The 19,871-nt window shown below is 43.5% G+C and overlaps 1 protein-coding gene across 20 annotated transcripts in view; it reads left to right on the top strand.

Moving 5' to 3' along the window:
• Positions 1–19,871, top strand: part of SOX5 (SRY-box transcription factor 5) — a 504,910-nt gene that overhangs the window by 149,362 nt on the left and 335,677 nt on the right. For 2 of the 20 annotated variants that reach the window (XM_058420238.1, XM_058420245.1), the window contains 2 exons: positions 9,902–10,007; positions 10,173–10,238. The exons of 16 other annotated variants lie outside the window; for them this stretch is intronic. The gene's annotated coding sequence lies outside the window, so the exon portion shown is untranslated. Of the gene's footprint in view, positions 1–7,975; positions 8,093–9,901; positions 10,008–10,172; positions 10,239–19,871 lie in introns of all 20 variants that reach the window. 2 more of the 20 variants (XM_058420237.1, XM_058420240.1) reach the window with 2 other exon arrangements.

The following is a 19,871-nucleotide window of genomic DNA, read 5'->3' as shown; positions in this document are numbered from 1 at the left end:
TTTCTCTTTATGGAGTGACTCCATTTGTCCGCGTGAAAAAGTGCAACACAAGGATTCTATCAGGCTGCTGCGAAGCAGTCAGGTAGGTCAGGTCTAATGGAAACATCAGGCATTAACCCTTTTCCAGCTGCTGCCCAGGGAAATCCTCACGGGTGGAAGTTGGGTTGTGTTACCTTACGTAGCTCTGCTGAGCCGCGAGGACGTGGTGAGCCTAATGCACCTACTCTGTCTAGCAGGGTTTACTTAGGAGCTCTGCGAGGAGACAAACATAGACCTTTTCTTTTGCTTTTCACAGAATATGAATCAATTAAGGCTGCTAAGTCCCAGGCTTTTACCATTACTCATGATCCTGCTGCTTTTTCCACTGCTGTGCCAAGACAGTGGGGATTAGGTACTGGGTGGGCAAAGGCACGGAACAGGAATCACAGTGTTAAAGCATGCCTTTTCTGAATGTAAAACTGAGCAGTTTCTTGAACTTGCAATTTGTAACAGAAAAGGGACTAATTATTTTTCAAACTGTTGGGATTTCCATGCTTCCATGTGATTTGCCCACCAGCAATAATAAATCTGGGTGGTTATGAGGAGACACGCATAGGATTAATTTAAAAAGAAAAACAATTGTTCATTTCAAAATTACAGTAGTTCTTAAAGACAGATAGTTGAAAATAAATAATGGCTAAAGTGAATGTTATTTCAAAAGACTGTCTGCATGCTGATTTTTCTACAGCATAAAATAAGGCATGATTTCTGCCTCAAAAAGCGTGCATATTTTACACAACAGAATTAAAGTTTCTTAGTCTTAGGTCAGAGCTGAGGGCTCGACCAAGGAACATTCTAAATCAGATATTGTCTTGAATAAGGTGCTAAAATTAGAAGCCTGAACTACATCCTTTGTTGAGTGGGAAAGCATGTCCTATTCAGTCCCCAAATTTTGGTGCAAAGTTAGTTTCATGTTTCTTTGTTCTCCTGTGCTTGTCGTGTTAAGTGGCAATATTACAATACATGGAAACTAAAAGCACTGATTGTAAGTTGTAGGAAAATAGAGGGGTTTTTGTAAGCACTCCCACCCATCTGGAACTTGCTGCTCCCTTATAATCAGTCACAGATTGTTAAATAAAGTCGACTTTACTTCACCCTGAACTCTCGCTTTATTCTCCTGTGAGTAGTCCAAAATAAGTACTGGATCCCTTCATTAGGACTGAATAATCAATTGGCTTGCATTACCTGCTGGCCTTCAGAGGTCGGCAGCCACTTTCCTATTTCCTTCTCATCACACTGTATTTAATAAAGGGGTTTGCTGGCCAGCTTCCATACAGGGTGCTTGCATTCTTGGTGACTGCAGTGAGTGTTTTTGTACACAATTTGTGCAGTGCTGGTTTAAATATTTTATTGTACAAAATGCAAATGTCTCCTTTAGCTTCCCTTTGTGGACGAACCTGTTTGCTTGACTTTCTGTATGTGTGTCATCTTTCCAACTGACATGCAGCAGTGTGGGATCTCACATTTGGATACTTCTCACTTGGCGCCGTGCTCATCCTTCCACTTACATTTTGAAGAGTAATTTCATATTTTCTTCTCTATCATTTTGTTTGCCAGCATGGATGAGAGCCATTCCTGGAAGGGGGGTGTGCATTGGAGCTGGCACTGAGCAAACCACTGGCATAGGGAAGAGAAGCTGTTCCTGTGTCAAGAAGGCTTGGGCATGTCTAGGTTGTGCCGCCTATTCCACTCTCAGCTCCGTGCCAAAATTCTGTGTGCGCCCTTATGCCAAGCCCTATTGAGAGAGAGACTGTCTGTGAGTGTGTGAATTTATAGTTATTTAATTAATAACGGAGCAGATGATTTTCATAGTAATTGTCTTACCTATAGTGAGGAAATAAAGGTAAGGTGCGCATGCATGTCCTGTGTTTTACCCTTGCCTGTAACCACAAGTTCATTTCCAACTTGAGAGTGACAGGTGAGGGATTTTTTTTTTTTTTAAATTTTAATTTGTTTGTTTGTTTGTGCTCTGTTTTTTGTTTAGGGGGAAATTTGTGAGGAGTTGTTTGCTTTGTTTAATTGAGGCAACACAGGGTTCTTCCAAACCAGCCCCCTCATCAGAAATCTTTGTTCTGAGGAGCCTGATGTAATAAGGATTTATTGCATGTAGCTCTGCTAATGTCACATGTTGGTGAGAGTGTGCCACAGATACTCCTCTGCACTTGAGCTGAGCATGAATCTTTCAGTCCTAACTGGTGAGCCACGACTGTTTAGTTTGAACTAAAGCAGCTTGTGTTTTTAGCTGTAATTCTTTGTTAGTCATTATGAATGTTAGTCATTACAGTGCCTAAAACTAGACTCTGTTTTTTGGCCCCACTGCAAGAAGGTGAGTCAGGGTAAGGCATTTGTCAAATAAATTCGCTGAAGTTGCTGAATTCTTCTCAAATGCTGACAGGAGCCAGCACTGGCTCCAGCCCCAGTGAATTGGGAGGGTGCTGTACACCCTCCTTCCTCCCTGCTGAGACTTGCAGCAGTGAGCTGTGGACCCTCCTAAAGAGACTGAGAGATGTGGGATCTAGGAGGGAAGCTTAGGAAGCAGCATGCAGCTGAGACCTGTGCATGTTCCAGACAAAGTTGGCTTATTGTCTGGATCACTGGAGGAGAAGTCATCTACTGACTGCTTCACCCACTGTCTGCAGTTGTCCTCTCACAATTCAGGGCTTGATGGATTTTCTTGTTGGGATTTTTCCATAAACTTCAAGGTATCTATATAGCTTTGATGCTATCATTATCATTTGAGTTACTTTGCCATTCATCAGCAGGAAGACCCCGTCTCCATCTTGTTACAGCAATATTTGCCGTTTAAGCAGGGAGTTGAAGTTCAGGGAAATGAACAAAGACGCTTCTCTCATTCTTGGTACAAAGCTGCCATAATTCTCCTTCCTCTGCAAGACTCAGCTGCCTGTAATTACTAGTGAGGCAGCATATGACTGTCCTTTCATCACCCCAGAGCTCACCAGAGCTACAGAAACGAGGACAAGAGGAAAATGTGACCATTTTATTGAGCACTGTATGTGTGTTCAGACATGTTTACCTGTCAAACTGGGAACACTGGGCAAAGCGCTGGGAAGGACTTCCAAAAAGCCCATCCACACCTCAAGGCCAAGTGAGCAAGCAGTAGGTAAGAGGTGGACTGTGAACAACCACCTTTTGCAGAACTTCAAAGTGATTTTGAACAGTTGTAGTCTAGTCACTGACTCATCCCCTCCTCCCCCTTTTCACTTTTCCTGCCACTCCATGAACAGCATGTGAAAGCACTGAAAGAAAATAAGAATCTTAAACTCATAAACATACCTGCCTCCCATCTGGCACTCATCCCAGCAGCCTGGTGATCTCCTTAGTTGTCCAGCAGATAGTTGAAAAACAAGAGTCCTGTGAAGATTAGCATGTCACCATATCCCTGCCAGATGGCGGTGAGTAAAACATGGGCAAATTGCGTTGGCTCTGCTTCCATCATGACAATCACAACAGAAACACTACAGTGTTGCAACATCGCTATTTTTTTAAGCTAAGAAAATGAAGGGGACTGTAAAGTAGGGCAATCATGGAATGCTAAACACTATTTAAACCTAATTGCAATGAAAGAAGTAGACTCTGAAGGGTGCAAAGCACTGGGGAAGGTGGCTCACAGGTTTTAGCCTCTCCCTTGAGAAGTATGGGGGTGAACTTCAGGAAGCTGGCACTGGGCATATTTGCCTCACCATCCTGCTGAAAAGCTCTTGCCAACTTCACTTCCAAATCCATTTTTTACTAAATGGCCATTCTTAATTTGATAAGCTTTTGAGTCTTCAGACCTGAGCAAAAAAAAGGGAGTGGAACTGGATCATAAAGCTTGACCATGTGTTTTTCAGCCAGTACACTGAGACACTCCCAATTTCATGAGGATAAGCAAATTGAGGTGACGGCATAAAAGAGATAGAAGCTTCAGATTGCTGCTAGTGTCGTGCTGCAGTAAAGCAATGCCTCTGCTAGAAACTTGCACCCCAAATGGCAAAGGACAATCTCTGCTCTTCTCGGTTGTCATGCAACACCCAGCTGAGCCAATGTAACAACCTCCTGTAGAAAAGGGAGGCCCTGCTCCTCCCTATTTGGAGCCACTTGGTCCCACATTCTTCATGTACCACGTGTTTTTAGACCCTTATCTAGCTCTGACCAAGTAAATGAGTTGTTTGAGTCAGTGTGCACACAGGCCTTGGGTTTCTGGAATAAAGAGCAAGACCCATCTCCTGAGACACCCCCCTCAAGCTGGTACAGAAAATCCATTTTCCTGTCAGTGAGAAGAAGCTGGCTGACCATGTATGGGAATGTGATGTGATATTTGGGGAGCAGAATTCTGGGATATTGCTCAAGATCTTACCTGTGCAGCTCAAAACATCACAGGACTGGCTTTCTGTACCACACAGAGCTGCCCAGTGGCTGGTGCAGCCATGTGGTACCGATCCAGTAATGTGATTTAGTGTTTGGGGTAGCAAAAGGCTACCATGAGTCGGTCTGGACTGCTTCTTGACTTCCAGTGCTGGCAATGCCTGTTGAGGTTGTTTGAAAAGCCATTCTTCCCTTCTCTCAGGCTCCTGGACCCATCTTGAACAATTTGTTTTGACTGGTATCAGACAAAAGTCACATCAGAACTTGCAGAGTTATCCAAAGATATTTGAACCTCTGTAGACTTGCTGGTCAATAGCTAATTTGTGACTGCAGGTTTTCAGCAGGCATTTGAGTTCCTCCTGAACCATCACGGGTCTAAACGCTGTGGGAATGACTTTGTCAAAAGTATCCTACAAAACAAAATTTGAGATCAGCCTAAGATGAAGAATGTAGTGTGAAAAAGGTACTTATTCTAGTGTTTGGATGGGTTCTAGGCAAAAGTGCCCATTACCCTTGTGCTGATCTGAAGTTGTGAAGAACTTCCTTCAATCCAATTTCAAGGGTAACAAACAGCAAGTGTGTGGGCAGGCTAGAGCTGCATTTCCCACTCAGAGTAAATGCACTGCAGGCTGGAATGCTGGCAAGGTATGTGTCTCTGCTGGCTGGAGAATTAGCTTTGTTTGTTGCTTTGGATTCACTTCAGCTCAGGTAAATGGGGAGAGATGGGGGGGTTTAGCCCTTTGATGAGTCAAAAAGCAGTTTGGCAACTTTTAGCTGGGGTGCTCAAATATTATTTTTGTCCCTAGTAGAACGGACTGTTTTATTGCAAGGCTCTTGGTTTAGGCTTGAGTGGCACGGGTTTCAGCAGAGCAGCAATGCTTAGCACAGCTCCTGCTGCACCTTTTACAAGTCCATTTACCACGTACTAAATGATATTTAGTACTAAATTATATACCAGGCAAGGTATCTTTCTACAAGCACCAGAGGAACTCAAATGTAATTCATTTAAGAACTGATGTTTAGTTTTCAGCATTTGTACATTTGTTTTTATTCAGCTTGCTTTGCTCTGGACCACAGACTCATTCCACGTTCCCGTGCTGCTCGTTCTGCCAAACAACCAAAGACTGAAAACCCTCAGCAATGTATTTAAAATTGCCTGTATGAGTTTGGGTAACTTTTCTTCTCTTTAGATTTGTGGTAAAAATTACCTGTCAATATCCTGCTTCATATGATAATGTTAGCATGAGTAGCTTGGCTTGAACGTATATGCAAGAATTATTCTGTAGCAGCAGTTCAGTTTATTGCTGCCTGAAGGGGGGATCTCCTCCAAACCAAAATTTTTAAAATCGTGTCTTAATTTCTTACCTTTTTCTCCATCTGGCCTCTGCCTTTTAGTCTCTTTTCTTGCCCTGAAGCCTTATCCCCTTCTCCCACCACTGCTCCTAAATGCTCCTGTACCCCTCAGGCTCTGACCTTGCACAGGCGGTAAGCACAAAGCCGTGTTATTTGGACTGAAGTAACACCAGTAGTCAGGAAGGAACAATGTAGTTCAGGCCAGACAAAATAAATCTCGCATTTCCTGTCAAGAAACTGGGCCAAAAGCAATGATGAGAGACAGAGGGGGCAAACCACGCGGCTCAAAACTAGAGACATATGGGTTAGAAACAACCGCAAGCCCTCCCTTAAAAACAGAAAACAAAAAGCCAAGGCGTTGGATGAAAGAGAAGGAGCGCCAGCTCCTCAGCAATGAAAACCTCACCACGTGGGGTCCAGCCAGCTTTCAAAACCCAGGCCGTGTGCCGCACAAGCAGGGCCTGAATTTCCTGCTACTGTACAAGATATTAATTGTCCCTTGATTAGTTTATTTAATCGATACCTTGTGTTGCAAATTAGAGAGAGCTGATCTGTCTCTGGCTTGCTTCTTCACCAAGCTCTCTTGGAGGCCACAGGAGACACACCGGTTAGAAGAAGCTGTCCCTACTTTTGTTTTATTTTGGTGACTCTCTTGCTGGATTGCAAAGCCATGAAAGTCTCAAAATCATGCAACACCCTTATCCCAACAGCCAGACATTCATCCAGCACAGCTGGTGAAGGGAATATTAATGAGTACATGGGTAAAAGGGGTTCATGATCGGTCCTCAAACCAGTGAGAGCTTTGAGCATGTGTTTATTTACAGAAAAGGGCCAGTAGTACACAGGGAAACTACACAGTTAGGATTTGAAGGGCATTTTATTTTCTTTCTGGATATTGATGTGTGTGTGTTTGGGGAGAGAGTGGTTGCATCTGAGGAGCATCCCAGCGAGGCAGAAAGTGAGGGTGGCTTGCAGGGCTCTTTGGGATGCTTCCTAGGGGGGGCTGGTGTTGGATCCTGATCTGTTTTGAAGACTGAACCAAAAGCAACGCACCAGGTGGTGTAAGAATGTTCAAACAGAGGCAGCACTTTCTTCTTCAAAGTACTGCGCAAAGATTAACTTAATTAGATTGTTTTTCCTCCTTCGTAGGAAGGGTTTGTAAAATAGCGGTCAGGGAACAACTGGGGATATGATTTATTTAAGTGCTGAAATGCTTTGTATAAAGTTCTTCACAGGAGGCCATTAGGAAGATGCAGTTACTTTAGAATGTGCAAAAAAGAACTCCTTTGGGATGAAGAGGCAGGAAGGAAAGAGCAGGCAGTTTTATTATGGACAAAAAGATAATATCTGAGCACCTCAGCTTTAAGTGCTGAGAGTTTGAAATGAGTCTTGAAAATGTACTGAAGAGACAGCACTTTGTATCAGGAAACATATTTGGATGAATTCAGGGGCTGGGGGGAAGATTTGTGAGGTATTCCATGAGAATTTGTCCATTTTTCCGAGATATGTCAAATAGGTGGAGAGAAGACTGGGAGGATGGTTAGATATTGTCTTGAGGAGGGTATGTTGTCTCCTGTCATCTGGTTAAAAAAAAATAAATAAACTCCCCAGAAGGCAGCATGAAAAGGTGCAAAAGGAAGGAAAAGGAAGGGGCTGCTTGGAGCAGGAGTAACTTAGGCTTGAGATAAAGACAAGCAGTGCATGGGTGAGCAGCAGATGAAGGTCAGTGCTCTCTGTGGAGGTGCTGAGTGTGTCCCACGGAGCACAGCGTGCTCCCAGAGGTGTGGATGGAGCTGTCCTCTCACCTGGGCAGCATAGGGAAGGCCAAGGCAGCAGGGCTTGTGCTCAGAACAGTCCAACCACAGCCTGTGGGCTGGCCCGTGCAGGGTTTGGTCCTGGCTGAAATGGGCATCCTGACAGAAAGCTTAACTGATCTGACACAGCTCCAGCCACAGAGGTGTCTAGCAGGATATCAAATAGCAATATACTCTACCGGTGTTAGAACAACATACCCTCAAAACAAGCTGAGCACACCCTGCAGCTATCCTTGTTTCTAGGTATTCCTGAAAGCCCTCCTCTCTCTCTTAACCCTTTCAGGTGCTGTACACCCAGCGCAGATGGAGAAGTTGCATGCAGGCAATGCCTGGCTCAGTGTAATAACTGTATCAAAAATAACATGGTCAGCAGGTCCAGGGAAGTGATTTTCCTTTGTACACAGAACTGGTGAGGCCAAACCTTGAGTCATGTGTCCAGTTCTGGGTCCCTCAGGACAAGAAAGACATCGAGGTGCTGGAGAAAGTCCAGAGACGGAAACAGCTTGGGAAGAGTCTGGAGCGTAAGTCCAATGAGGAGCAGCTGAGGGAGCTGGGGGTGTTTAACCTGGAGAAAAGGAGGTTCAGGGGGAAACTTCTCACTCTCCACAACTCCCTGGAAGGAGGGTGTGCAGCCAGGTGGGGTCAGGCTCTGCTCCCCGGAGACAAAGGACAGAACAAGAGGAAACGGCCTCAAGCTATGCCCAGGGAGGTTCAGGACATCAGGATAAACTTCTTCACGAAAGGCTTTGAAACAGACTGCCCAGGGAGGTGATGGAGTCTCCATCCCTGGAGGTGTTGAAGGAATGGAATGACTGGATGTGGCACTCAGTGCTCTGGTCTAATTGACAAGGTGATCATCAGACAAAAGTTGGAGTAGATGATCTCAGATGACTTTTCCAGCCTAAGTGATTCTGTGATTCTAATTCCATTGTGTAGGTAGGATTTTCTTTTCAGCTTTAACAGGACTTTGTCTTCTCATTTCCCACTTCTGTGTGTTATAAGCTGGGAGAGGAAAAGGAAGGGAGGTAACACTTTAATGGGGAATGATATGCAAATTCCAGGCGAGGTATCTGTACTTCTGTAAGTTCTCTGCTGCTTATGAAGTATAACAGAAAAATGCTTCAGTAGTGATAACAGAAGGCTGGAAAAAAAGGTATAGAAAAACTATCATATAATTTGAATTAAATAAATAAGGTAACTTTTGACAGGGATTTTATTGCTTATAAAGCTATAAATAATCCAAATTTCCAGGCAACACTATAGCTAGGTCAGAGAAACTTCAACCTAGAAGATCTTTGATTCTTAGAGCTTGAGGGCATCTAGATCTGCATGTGAGCTCATTTTTTAGCAAAAACCTGAATTTAGCTCAGGCCCCACTCGTTTGAGATTGAGTTAGCTTGTAGTGACTAGCATGTATGCTGCAGTAAGGTTTGAGGATAAAATTATAACACCATGGAGCTTCATCTAAATTAGGTACCCAAATTAGGAGCTAAAGCCATCTGTGTAATCAATAGAGACAGGTAGGCTCATCCAAGGGGGCTTCAGAGCAGCCATACCAGGAGCTTCCCTTGGCTCCAGGAGCAGTTAGATCCCTGAAGCTGGGTGATGGGAATACCCGCTGGCATGCCTGGTGAGAGGGAGTCCTGTCTTTACAGTTAAGTTTTCAGAGGGCCAAAACAGCATGAGCAACTCTAGACTTGCACTGGAATCAGGAATTGAAGAGTCTGAAGCACAAGATGTCCCGTGATTTAACAAATAACATCTTGGATAATGTTACTGAATTTCAGAGTTGTCTCTAGCAGAGTTCAATGTGCATTCCTGATCAAATTCAGGATAAAATTCTCACTTTGAATGTGCACATCTGTTAATATTTTAACTCATCATATATCAGAATTCTCCAGATTTCCTGGCAAGTCATGCTCAGGATGAAGTCTTTCCAACTGTTTGTATTCAAGGATGTGTTTATATATATATGGGTATATACAAACACACATGCTCTAGACAGTGTGTAGGTGAGAATGTTGTTACAAGGAAAGATTATTCCAAATTATTTATTGCAAGAGACAGTAGAAGTCTGATGCCTTTAGATTGCTTCAGTTAATTTTAAATTATCCTGTTGGACCAAAAAAACTTTAATGTTTGCTCTGCCTTGGGCTTGCTTTAAAATTTGCTACTGAAAAAAATTCCAAGCTTTAGCAGTAGAACTTTGTGATGCCGTGAAATTCCAGATTTCAGCAGTAGAATTTTGTCATGCCCTGAGGCTCTGTCTAAACCTGGCAATGACACAAGCCTGTGGAAGTCTCTGTTTCACTTTTGTGGTCATTTTCTAGGCAGTGACTCAGTGTCAGAGCAGCAGGGCTGTCAGAGGAGCTGAGCTGGAGATATCTGTGCTGAACTAAACATCCATGGACCTGCCAGAGCAGCTGGAGCAGGATGGTGAGCAAGCACCTCCTGTCCCAGTCCTCTCCCTGTGCATCCAATTTCTCTTTCCTACCTCCCTGTGCTGTCATCAGCTGGAGTTTCCCCAGCAATGTAGCTGGCAAATGCAAAAATTGGTGAGGTCTCCTGGCTGGAGACCAGACTGTGCCTTATTTTCTGCAGATTCCTGCCCATACCCTGAAGCCCAAAGAGTAGATATTCCTGCAGAGGCTAAACCTTGCCAGGGAGGTATGTTTTGAGAAGCTTCAGCAGTTGTATGTAATATAATTTTTTTTTTTTTTTACCCCCTTTAGAAAAGGAGGAAAGTTCATGCAAATTGCAAAGCCAAACATTGACAATTAAGATCGAATTCAGGTTGTTCCTCCAATCACACTCCTGCCCTCTTGTGTGAATGCCCTGTGATACACTTTTGAACTGCAAAAACCTGGGCTGGTTTTCCTTCTTTGGTGCAGACAATGGACGCACAACAGGACGCTAAGTTTAAAACTGTTATTTCCTAACCTTAAAATGCTTGATTTAAACCTTTTTTTCCCAATGTTCTTTGAAGGTTTTTTCTCCCCGAGTGTTTCTGTTGTCACTAATTTCAGAATAAACAGTTAACTAAAACTGAAAAGAGGCATTTCTGTCTCATGCAGCTTCTCTGAAGCTACTGGTTTCATCAGGGATGAATTTGGCCCATTGCGTCTAATGAATTGTATATTCCAAAATCAATATTAATAATGCCAGGTGCTCTTTTTTAAATAGACTGTAGACATTCATATAGTCTGTGTAAAGTTCATATGAAATGATACTTGCCTATTCTTAATTCATTCTTTTGTTTAATAAATAATCCTTCAACCTTTCAGTGGTTGGTTTCTGGGATTCTCTTGGACATCTGTATTTATCATTTAGGAAGTCATCATCAGTGAATCTCTCCCTCCTCAAATTTTTGTCATAAGGCCCAGAGTTTTCAGGATTGTTGACTACTTCTCATTGAGTTTGGGGTCTTATTTTGTGTTTCTTTAACATATTTGTCACTTATTCTGTTGGTGGGTTTGCAGTTTATCAGTTGAGGTAAATGTACAGCACGGTTAAGGCACAAAGAAGGAAAATCAACCACGCACTTGCTGAAAAACTCTGCGTTTGCTGCAAGGCACCATTTCAGCTAGGGGATATGAGTGACTCACAGAGGATGGGGGGACTCACAATTTCCACAGTACAGCACTGTTTGCTAGGATTTTCTGACTTTTGTATTTATCATTAAAGGCATCGTTACACAATGTGGAAGAAAGAAAATCTAGCCCTCATAGTGTGCTTTCCTTGATTGTAAATGGGTCTGGATATCCTGTGCTAAAATGTCAGGTTAGATCCTTTGTAAACTCTGAAGCCTGCTCTCAGAATAGAACACTTCTGGAGTGTATTAAATTGGTGTTAATTGAGAAACACATATGCCAATGACATTTTAAGCTACGCTAAATAAAACCAAACCTTTAGCAGGTCCCTATCACAGAGAGATCCTGAGATTTCACTGAACCTGCTGCTGCCGTCATCTTTTTTCCATCTATGCATATGTTGCTTGCAATGATATATGGTAACTCCTGATGCAAATACCACTCATGCTGTTACAGCTTAAAAGGCCCAGAAATAGAAGGCAAACACAATGTCTGTTTTTTTTTTCTTCTCCATGTTATAAAAACCTATGACCAGCAGCGGAAAGTTTGATTCCTTCTCCCTGCAGTTTTCACACCAGCTGACTTCAAAACATACGTTTCGCACTGCAAGTCATAAAAAAATTCATAATTTCTTTCTTTTTTTGAAGGGGACGGATTCTGCAAGTGTCTCAGGGTTCTCTGGCTCTTGCCACAGGTCAGCACTTCAGGAGGGGTCCCGTCCTCAGGTGACCCAGTGCCCAGAGCATGCACTGACTACGTTCCCCAGAGTGGCTGGCCCCTGTATCAGGCCAGAACGTATGCTTTATCTTAAGATAAACAAAGCCCTTTGAAAAACACAAAGCAAAATGGGGGTTGAAGTCCCAGTTGTGTCAATATACACATGGGATGTGGCAATATTTTGTTGCACATTTGGTTTATTACAGAGAAGAAAGGGGCAGCCTGGGAGTTTCCTAGGGCTGGGTGTCGGCAGCACTGGATGTTCAGCAGTGAAATCCTGCTCCAGTGCAACAACTCAGATCCTGCCTGGCTTTGCAGGACTGCTCTTGTCAGAACAGCTGCCTCCTGCTGCAAGTTAGGGCAAGAGGTCAGGAGCCATTTATGAAGTCTGGTACTATTGAGCTGGTATGATACAGCTGCAAGTGAAACTCTCTCTGCTCCTTCAGGCAGGTCCTGTGACTTGTGGTGTAGATGATGCCTTAAGTTTTAGCTTTCATGTATTTCAGATCCTGTGCTGCCTGGGGGTGCAGTTCTGAGCCTCACATTTAATGCTGGTGAGCTCTCTTCACAGAGTGGATAGACAAAGCAAATCCTTTTCCTGCTGAGGACCAAGGACAACTTTCAGGCCCCAAAGTACAAACGACAGTGGCTGAAGGGAGGAACAAGAAGGATGGGACCTCACAAGCTGAAGCTGTAATTGGACAATTAAACCCCAATATGCAAATGGACAAAAACTTATAAAAATGTAAGACTTTGTGATCGATCAGCCATTTTGTGACCATTTTGGATCCACCTTGGGTGTAGCCCTGGTCAGTCTCTGTCCTGCCCAAGGTGTACCCTAGAGGCCTTTCAATAAATCCCTACTTTATTCTCTAGCTCTGTCCAGTCTCTGTTTCAGGTCAGCCTTCCCAAGGCATCACAGCCAATGGGGAAAGACACCCCCTGTTCCTCCCCACTCAGAAGTCAGCTAAAAGTAACAACACCGCAGTTGATTATGCACCATGCCAATCTTCTTTCCAGCTTACACTTACTCTTGGTGTTTCAGAAAAGGCCTTGGGTTGTGGAAGGTCTGGTAGAACTGCATTGGTGGGAACATGTTATGTGGGACACGGGCAATTGGGAGCTTTTCTCCAGGTCTCAGTAAGCTGGGTGTGGGCCCGTGGTGTCTGTCAGGGACAAGGACTACCATTATCTAATAAAAGGAAATTAATGAAGCTACTTAGTTTTTGGAGTGGTGTCTCCCTTCTGAGCCTTCTTTCTGTGTGAGAAGTACTAGACTGTGTTTAGTAGTTCCTACTTCACATGTATTTTTCAGGTCAGCCCTGTTTTCCTGTTCTTTTTTGTTATGGCCAGTACAGTGCGTGTTTTCAAAATGGACACGCGCCTACAGCACCCTACAAAGATGGCAGCATCTGTGTTTGTGTTCTGCAGGTGACAAAATGCAAAGCAATTTTGTTAACTCTGGCCTGAGATCCCCTCAGTGACGACTCTGTAGCTGCAGTACTCGGGCTGTGCAGATTTTAACGTAAAATATTTCGTCCTGTCTGCTTGTTCATCTACCTTATGGACCTACATGCATGCTGGAGTAGCCTGGGGAAGGTCAGAGGGAGTTCAGGATCTCAGAAAAAAGGGTCAGTTTTTGTGCGAGTGCATGTGTTGCTCCAGCTCACTGATGAGGCGTCTTGGCAGGACATCCCGACTTACAGACAACCACATCCATTCAGAGGACACGAGCGCCCTTCTTGTGAAACATGGTCAAGAGTTATTTGCCAGAGGTGACTTTTTTATGGCTTTCTTGATGATAATGTTGCCTCACAAATGGCTCTGCTGGAAACCTGCAGATATCCCCGGCGATTCTGCTGTATTTGCCGCAGATAAGCGTGGTATGCGCAGTGGGGCCAGAGATTTGGGACATCTGTATGCTGGCACACGCTGTAAAGGAGGGAAGCAGCGTGTTTGCAATGGAGCTGAGGGGGCTTGAGTGCCTTGGGATGGGAGTACGTGTGTGGTGGGGCCGCCCAAACAGCTTGGAGGTGTTTCGCTCCGTGACTTCTTTTGTGCCAAATACTCTTTTCCAATTTCAAGAAAGCTTTTGGAGGTGAATTGGAGATTAATCCCCCCCCCACACACACACACAGACTGAGGATTCTGTGCTGCTGGCATCTTCTTGCTTTGGAGCCATCAGTGGGAAGGGAGCAGCCAGGTTTCCAGCAGCTTCCCTCTGGCTCACAGAGGGACTGTTAGGAAGGAGGAAGCCCCTGGCAGGGTTAGGGGCCAGACAGTCTCTCCCAAGGCAGGTCAAAGGGTGAGCTTACTGTTTACAAAATCGGTAAATAGGCAATTACTCAGCCTGGCAACAGGCAAAACACCACACAGGATGTCAATCCTTGCCAATTCAGCATTATCTGGCGGGGAATGGATTGGAGATCCGAGGATCCCTTGCAGTAGCAAAAGGGAGCTCTCTGCACTTTAAAACCTTTTAGGGTCATTGTATGATGCCATGGAGCCATTAAGGAGTCCTCACGTGCCAGAAGCAGTTTAACAGGCCCAGCGTTGGGCACTTAATTGTGTCAATAATTATTCACGCATTAGCACCGGCTCCTCCTTAAAGTGTGTACTGCAGAGACTCATTAAGTTATTACTGGTATTCATTACCAATAAAATTAGCCTTTTTTCAAAGAGTAAAATTCATGTTTTATAGAAAAATATTGCTAGAAGTGCCACGGCTTTGCTCTATTCCCTGCTTGGTGCAGACAAAAGCAAGACTATGTGGAGATGAAGCAATATTTTTTTTTGTCCCAAAAGGGGCCCTCAAATTATAAAGAGTCTTGTGCTTTTTTCTTTTTCTTTTACCCATGGTGGGTTTTATGTCCCTTAACTTGGGCTAGGGGAGAAGCCTGGCTTTGGCTGTCAGTCCTGTGTGCGTAAGTGCTATTTCCTGGTATCACAAGATAACCAGTGTCTTTTGATTAATCAAGTGTTAATGTACATGCAGCTGTCTTTATGTTAAATGCATCAGGGTGCACTTTGTTTCTTTTAATGCTGATCATTTACAGCGAGCGTGTACAGTATATGTGCCTGGAAGGAGAGCAATTGTTATACAACTCCTTAATCCGGACCGTGATTAAAACCCCTTTTGTTCCCCCCCCTCCCTGCATTACTTTCCAGCCTATCATCTTCTCTGAGAAATCATTTGGCAAGTAGAAACATGTAGTATTTTAAGAGAATAACTCCTTTTTGAGCATCAGTTTTGCTTTTGTTCTGCTTTTGGAACTTAGTTTTTTTACATTTCAATATGCAGCGCCGTTCAAAAGGCGTGGGAGGGTCATAGCCATTTTTTGAGTGAATAAGGTATAATTGAAATGTGATGTATGCAGAAATCATCACTTCCACAGCAATTATCCGGATTGTTTGTTTAGTGGGAGCGTACTTTCGAGCAGGGGTTGGTCAGCGGCAGTCGTGTTGGGTGACGCAGCTGAGAGCAACGGCAAAGAGCGTGTAAAGTCTCACACTGTGAAATTTCACATTGCACTGAGTGTCTGCTGGGGGGAATCATTAGGAATTTTGAAGGTGAGGGCTGTGGCAGTTTCGGTAAAGGAGGACAGGGAGGCTGGGTGCTTAGATCTTGGGGAGAGGCCGGGATCTGACATTTCTGTTTCATGTGGAGACCAGCAGCTAATGGGGTCTTGTTGAAACTTGAAACAGCTCTATTAGTAGTTTGACTGGGGAAAGGAGAGGAGACCGAGAGTAAACAAAAAAAAAAATAAAAGCGCGATCCGGAGATGGGCTTAATTGTGCACAATACATCTTGCCTCTGTGCGGCTTATTCTAATCACTCCAAATGGCAACAGGCACACTCACACACACAAATTTGATCTGCTCAAGCAGATAAAACTGCTATGTGTATAATACTGCCAGGCTAGGAGGAAAAAAAAATGGACATCTGTTTAACAATTCTCTATTGTAGACAGGATCATAGAAGCACTGTTGCCTGCCTGTCGTGTTCAATCAAAATGAATAAAATGCTGATTTAAAAAGAGAAAAGAAATCAGGCAAAAGACCACCTCAAAGTATTTGCTTACACTATTTTTTTTGTTCTCATTTCAGCAGCAAATGAGGAAGGGGAATCCCAGGGGCAAGAGGAGGTTTCAGGAACAGTGAAGGGAAGATATTTGTTTTGTTTTGGTATTTATCCTCAGCACAGCCGAGAGAGGCGTACAGCAGTCGGAACTAATTGTAGCTCACTCAGGAAAGTCTTCATTAGCACTTGCCACACATGGTTACCAGATGTGCTGAAGAAGGGGTGGGAGGAGGGAGGAAAGGGTATGTGGAGAATGGGTTACATACTTAAACCTAATAATCTGTCTTTTGTTTTCGGGTCTATTGTGTTGGGGAGGGGAAGAATGGGGAGAGGGAGAAATCCTGGCTGCTTTTTTGATGTAGCCAGTTCCTGCTAGCTGAATGGCATTCCTTGTGTTGCAGCCTCCTCCAAGGGAGGAAGGAGCCCTCAATCACGGCCAAGTAAAGAGGGATTTATGCATTTATTTATTTAAGGGCTGTCAGTGAACTGTTATTCCACTGAACTCAGCTGAAAGTATTTGGATACCCAAACTGGTAGAGCACTATCTTTCTGACCAGCTTGTGAATTCGAGCTGGGGTGGGGATTTTTGTGAGCTTATGGGCTCCCAGAGTATCAGTGGGGTTGTTAAACTTCACAGTTCAGCAGCAGCAGCAGCATCTCTGTTCACGTGCACTTTGCCAGTGAGTGTGAGGTGTAGTCAGGGAAGCCAAGTCCAGCAGGAAGGTAAGAGCAGCTCTGTGGTCCTGTTAGTCACCCTGAGGTTGTCGCCTCGGTCAGATGCTTAACCTTCTGCCTGTTGCTATTAAAACAAATTCAACAGATCTTCCATGCATAGTGGCTGTTGCTGCTGCAGACCAAATCCTGGCCTTGCTGCCCACAGAGATGGTTTTCCCAGGAACCACTGCTAATTTTACTGCAAATGTTAACAGAATTTTTTTCTGGTTGCTTTCTGGGAGAAAAGCACCCTTCTTCTTATTTTGAACTGGTCATCTGCAGGGGCACCCTGTGTTATCCCTGCCATCTCCCCCTGTTTCAGCAGCACTGCACCTTTTTCCCCTCCCTGTCCCCACAACGTTCCCACAAAGGTGAATATTTTTCACTCTGGCATAGTCTGTGCTTGGAGGTCTCCTTTCCTCCTGTGCTCCCCTCTTCATTCCAGTGGTGGGAGAACATCACCCTGTCTGGACGACAGGGCTTAGATGACTCTCCAAGGTCTGAATAATCAGGGTTGAAGGTTTAATTATGGCACTACACATGATAGCCACAAGATTTGTCACTCTGGTCATGTGAAAGAACAGCACTAGACGAACTTCTACTAATTAAGCACTCTGTTTCTCTTCCTTCTCAAAACTGGAAGGAGGTATAAATGTGGGAAATCACTTAAGTTAATGCGAAGTAGAGACATTTTTGGAATCTTAAATAATCTGAGTTGAACCTAAATCTTTGTGGCTCTGGCCTTGTTTTATCCAGCTCAGTTTGCCAGTCTGTAATCTCATCCTGCTTTGGAGCCTGGAAATGTTCTTGCTCACAATCTCAAAGCGGAGCAGATGTTGCATAAATAGAAAATAGGTTGTGTGCACAACCTAATCTAAGCACAGGGCACAGAAGGAGGTTTGGATGAATGTAAGCTAATCAGGGCACAGATCTGCTATACTTTGGGACTTAGGACCAAATTTTTTTCCAGCTATATTCTACTTGACAGATTCCAAATATGCCATTCATGTTTTCCCACTGCATGGCTTGTGGGGTTTTTTTTTAATTTGCTGAGAATAAAGTAATGCCTGTCAGCTCAAGCTCACCAAACAAATGGTTGGCAAAAGTTGATCTATTCCATCCTTTCTTCTATGTTTAACAGATTTCTGCATCCAGTGACCTTATTCCAGATCTACAATAAACAAAATTCAGAAATTCATCTTTTAGATTCCCTCAAAGGAATTAATAAAGCCAAATAGCTTAGCTGACTACCTTTCCTGCTTTAGGATGTAGAGTCTCCTTCAACCTGACTGGCTTCAATAAAATATCTTTATTAACTATCAGAAAGGCCCAAGGAGAAATTTGGTAAAACCAATTTACCCAGCCTATTTACCATCCCATTTTTGCTATCGTTGCTATTGCATCAGTTGTTTTCTTAATAAAATTAAGTGCCATATTTGCAATTTTTTTTTAATGCTATCCCAAATTATTTACACAAGAATGAACTGTTATTGTGCCAAAGTGTATTATGTAGGGACAATGTGTCTGCCTACAATATTTCATGTTTAGAAAACACAACACTGCAAACTTGATGTTTCTGTCAGGTTTCCCTTTCTTCTGGAGATGCATATACATATATTTGTGTTTTTTTCAAGTGTTACCCGCAGAATGAGTTTCACTTTTAAACGTTACTGCCTTTGTGGTGAAACCACAGCCACGCAGAACAGGTATCATCATAGGTGATTTTCATAGTCAGGCATTCCACAGTTACAGTAATTAAGATTTGGAAGGGGTATTGTTGGCTCAGGTGCCTGTGCTCAGTGCTCAACAGGTTTGCAGTTACTTGGGGCTTCAGCAGAACTCAGAAGTGCTTTCAGAAATCTGACACACTGAATGTAATATTAAGACATTCCTTGTATTACTAACTTCATCTTTAATTATTATAAGTTAATTATTTAAAAAAATTATCAGCCTGGAGTTGGAAAGCAGAAAGGTCAGATTTATTTCCTGCTTTTTGTGCGTTTCCGTGCTGAAGTCAAGGTTTCAGGCAACAAGGCAAATATTTTTATGCAGATGCAAAACTAATCAACCAAACACGAAAATACTCCTATGGGGTTTCCTGGAGGCCTTGCTGGGGATACTGCAATGCAAATAATATATAATGCAAATAATAAATAATACAGTATAAGTATTGTAAGACAGTAAGATTCAGCTAGGGATGGAACATACTGGGTGGTCCATGTGAGCTGGTACTACCATCCTTTTTATGATGCTTGAAATCTCATGGGTTTGCTCTCTGGATCTACTATCAGGCTTTTTTTTTACTCTCACAAAGTTCTTCTGTACAGTGCTCCATTAAAATGTATCTTTCCTCACAGATGATGTCATTTAAGCAGAAAAGAATTGTAAATCTTTCTTTGGCCTCCTGTAGTTTTTTCCTCTGTAGCTGGCTGAGCCCGAACTACTTCTCTTTCCAACAGGATATATATAAGTAATCAATATGATTATTTTTATAAGCACATCAGCAGTATTCTGTGTAATTAGAAAGTATCCAGCACTGTGCTAATGCTACACAGTGATTGCATGTTGCACCATTTTTCTCCCTGTGATTTGCCACTTTTCCAGTGCAAAGCAAGTGAGCAACACGACAGACAGGGAACTTCCATTATAACGTTAGGAAAACCAAGGAGAGCAAGTTTACTGGGGAGAGCACAAATAGCTTTTCTCTTCTCCCAGGCAATGACTTGAGGATAGATATGCAGTGCAGCAACGTGAGGTCCATCCTTTTGTCACCTCCAGATGAGGTTCCCATGGCGTGCTGGCAAGGGGGAACCAGCGGGCTGCTGGTGGCCAGGCACTGGCACAGAGGATTGCATCCTTTTTTTTTTTTTTTTTGCATGATGGAAGCAGAGGAACCTGCTCCCAGTTGCTTCCAGCCTACTCTGCATTCCAGTATGTTCCAAGTACTTACAGTGGAAAAGGGTTTCCAAAAGGTTTGGGATCCTATTACCTTCCCTGGTTGGGTCTCAGCTGATAACTACAGCAAGGCAGGGTGGAAACTGAGGTTCAAAGAGAGGTGTTGGTAAAGTATAAAACACCTTGGCATGTATACCACACCCTCCCTTTTCTTTTCCCCCCTCCATCTCTAAATCTGCTGAGAAAGATAAGGGATCAGATTGATATATTTGAGTGATCCGTATCTTTTAAATTTTTAATGAC

Source organism: Hirundo rustica, chromosome 4, assembly GCF_015227805.2.
Source record: "Hirundo rustica isolate bHirRus1 chromosome 4, bHirRus1.pri.v3, whole genome shotgun sequence".
In the NCBI taxonomy this organism is placed as follows: Eukaryota; Metazoa; Chordata; class Aves; order Passeriformes; family Hirundinidae; genus Hirundo; species Hirundo rustica.
This window is presented reverse-complemented; position numbering and strand designations above follow the sequence as displayed.